The 3,472-nt window shown below is 30.4% G+C and overlaps 1 long non-coding RNA gene across 1 annotated transcript; it reads left to right on the top strand.

Moving 5' to 3' along the window:
- Positions 1–824: 824 nt before the first annotated feature.
- LOC104085875 (uncharacterized) lies at positions 825–3,046 on the top strand. Its single transcript, XR_683973.3, has 3 exons — positions 825–1,494; positions 2,488–2,602; positions 2,932–3,046. It is a non-coding gene; the product is annotated as an uncharacterized lncRNA (long non-coding RNA).
- Positions 3,047–3,472: the final 426 nt, after the last annotated feature.

Consider the following 3,472-nt stretch of genomic DNA (forward strand, 5'->3'; position numbering starts at 1 on the left):
ATTCTTGATCAGATATTCTTTTTACCATTTGAAATCAATGATGTTAGATTTTACTTGTCTCCTCATCTGTTAGAAGAAAGGAAATTAGCTTATCCATTTCCACGAGGCCTTTCCGAGTACTACAATAGTTATACTGTAAAAATAAACTCTTAATAAATTTTGCTTATTTTTCTTGAGACACTCTATGGACTAGAGTTGTTAAATTATTAAGGATCTTTGTCGACTATAGTTATGATATTGTAAAAATATTGCTCTGTTTTATCTCTTCCATATGTTATATGTCACCGCAAGATGGATGACAACATTCCAAACACTAATAACTGGTATTGTGGTCATCCCTTGCCTTACTTATTTAATTTTTGCTTTTAAATGAGTTGCAGAAAAGAATAAGACAAGTTGCCATCCTTTTGGGATTATAACACTTTTTCTTCCTTATGTTTCAGTTTTAAAAAAAGGACTTTTGAAAGAAATGTATTTTAAATTTTTACTTTTCAATTTTAGCAACATCTAATATTTTATATTCGCACCTTTTAATTTTAGCTACATCTAATATTTTATATTTGCACCATTCATTTTTTGTTATGATTATATATATTATTTGTAAAGTTATAACTTATAATAAAATTAACTTACAATTTTACATAAAAATAATAAATGCACGAAAATTATTTTATCAAAACTATACGCCACAGTTAAGATGTAAAATTAATATTATAAAAATATTACATAAACATAATTATGTATATATAAAGACATTAATTAAAAGAGTTAAATAATAAAAATAATAATAATGTAAGGATGAATAGTAATGGAGGAGATATCACTCAAAATTTGGAGTAACACTATTCATCCCTATTTTGGGGGCAAAAATGGGGGAGCATTGGAGCCACATTTTGGCAATAAAGAACTGCATTTTGGAGAAATGGGGGAGGGTTGGAGATGCCCTAAAAGATTACTAATAATTCAGTCTACGCAATTCTTATTTACTCTCTAAAATTACCTTTACCCTCATTTTGCTCGCCACGCCGTCAATTCGTTCCTAACCGTTGCCGCACTTTCCCTTCTTTTCCACCATCGCCAGCCACCGTCTTGAGATAATCCTAAATCATCTCTCTCTATCTTCATATTAATTTTTATATCTATATCTTTTTCTGCAACCATGGTAATTCTGGTTTCACCAACATTTGTTATTTTTGTTACTCCTATATATTTTTCTTCACCAACTATCAATCTTATCCGAATATTTCTAAATAATTCATTTAGTGATTTATTTTTTATACGTTTTTCTTTTCATTCCGTTTCTTTCTAATATCTGCTGTTGTTGAATATTTGATGTTTAGAATGATAGGCTCCGCCGTTGGGAATTACACGGTGTGTGTTCTATGATTTAGATGCATGTATTTTGATATATATTGTTGTGGTTGTTTCGTTACAGATTGGAATTGTTCAATCTATTGTTCGTGAGATCTATTTGAATTTTCACTCCTTCTAAAAGTAAGCTAATAGTTAATCAAATTTTTCTCTTTTCTCTTTAGTTGCTTTTGGTGTTATTAAAGAATTAGCAGACGTTGAATAGTTCCATAAAGTCAGTTGAGTTGAATTGTTTGGGTTTGTTAAATTTATTGTTACATTTCAGTTAGACCAACTTTTCTCACCAACCTTGTCTATAGACCTGGAGTGATATTTTGAGACACCATTTAGCCTTGAATTTTTTACATCAAATTTATAAAAATTTGAAAGGTTCAATTTGTTGTTATTAAAGAGAATTGGTATATTTTTTTATAATTGTATGCCCCTATAATGCTGTTAAAATTAGTGTACATGTTGTGAGTTATACATATTGTGTAAGAATTTTGGTAACATAAGAATGTATAAAAATTCTTTATCACATCTTGTTTTACTCATTGTAGCTAATGATTTTACATTTGATTAGCTCCTCCTTCGTTGAAGAAAGCAAATTAGTTTATCCATTCGTGAGATTCCTTGTGTATTATACTAGTAACTATTGTTACAGAATTATTGTAACCTTAGAGTGTATGAAAAATTCTTGATCAGATATTCTTTTACCATTTGAAATCAATGATGTTAGATTTTACTTGTCTCCTCATCTGTTAGAAGAAAGGAAATTAGCTTATCCATTTTCACGAGGCCTTTCCGAGTACTACAATAGTTATACTGTAAAAATAAACTCTTAACAAATTTTTCTTATTTTTCTTGAGACACTCTATGGACTAGAGTTGTTAAATTATAAAGGATCTTTGTCGACTATAGTTATGATATTGTAAAGGTATTGCTCTGTTTTATCCCTTCCTGATATGTTATATGTCACCGCAAGATGGATGATAACATTCCAAACACTAATAAGTGGTATTGTAGCCATGCCTTGCCTTACTTATTTAATATTTGCTTTTAAATGAGTTGCAGAAAAGAATAAGACAAGTTGCCATCTTTTTGGGATTCTAACACTTTTTCTTCCTTATGTTTCAGTTTTAAAAAAAGGACTTTTGAAAGAAATGGAGATGTCTTGCCATGTGATAGTTGAATAGGTTAACGTTTTTGCTATAGTATCAGTTCTGGAAAAGAGAGATTCAGATTTGCAAAGGTGATCATTTATCCTGTTTAATAGAAGTTTTATGAGATCTTTGTTGTTTTGGATAATTTCTTCTAATTGAGGTTACTCAGTTTCTGCACTAGATGCAGCATGATGATAGCTTACATAGAAATAAGTTGCAATAGTTTGTCTGGTTCCTCGTAAAGCTGTTAGAGCTTTGAATTCCTTAAACTATCGAAATATCATTGTAATAATTCTTCCCAGATTACAATCAAAAGACAAGAAATAATAGATTTGAAAAAAATATACAAGGCACTTTTACTTTTTTGTCCCCTATATGATATTGTTATAATTCTTTCTTATGTGAAATTTTTGTACAGGATGTCTGATCAATTACTGGCAAGGGAATGATTGACTTGTGAAAAGATGGATCTGTGAATCGTTGTCGTTGTATTAATTGTATAAGTTAAGGGAATTAATTCAAATTAGGGGTAATCTTAGTGTAGTTATATGTTAACATCTTTTAAATTGTTCAAATTTATAAGGAGTACACTTACAGCTTGTTTGGATGGTTGTTATCCATCATTTTATATTGTATTGTTGTCACGACCCAAACTAACCTCTGTCGTGATGGCGCCTATCGTGGAACTAGGCAAGCCGACTCATTTCCAAAACAAACCTATATTTTCATTTCAAAGATAATTTCAAGGTTTTTTTTAACATAAAACCTCCATTTAAAGAGTTCAAATCAAAAAAAAATAGAAGTGCGGAAAAGAAAAGCCCGACATTGGGGTGTCACTAGTCATGAGCATCTACTACAATCTGTCTAACAATATCAAGGCTAACTCAGCCTGAAAAATAGCTAAATATAACTAGAGGAAGATAAGAGGGAGAAGAGCAGGGGCTGCGATCGCCAAACAG

The sequence above is a fragment of the Nicotiana tomentosiformis genome, chromosome 12, assembly GCF_000390325.3.
Source record: "Nicotiana tomentosiformis chromosome 12, ASM39032v3, whole genome shotgun sequence".
NCBI lineage: Eukaryota > Viridiplantae > Streptophyta > Magnoliopsida > Solanales > Solanaceae > Nicotiana > Nicotiana tomentosiformis.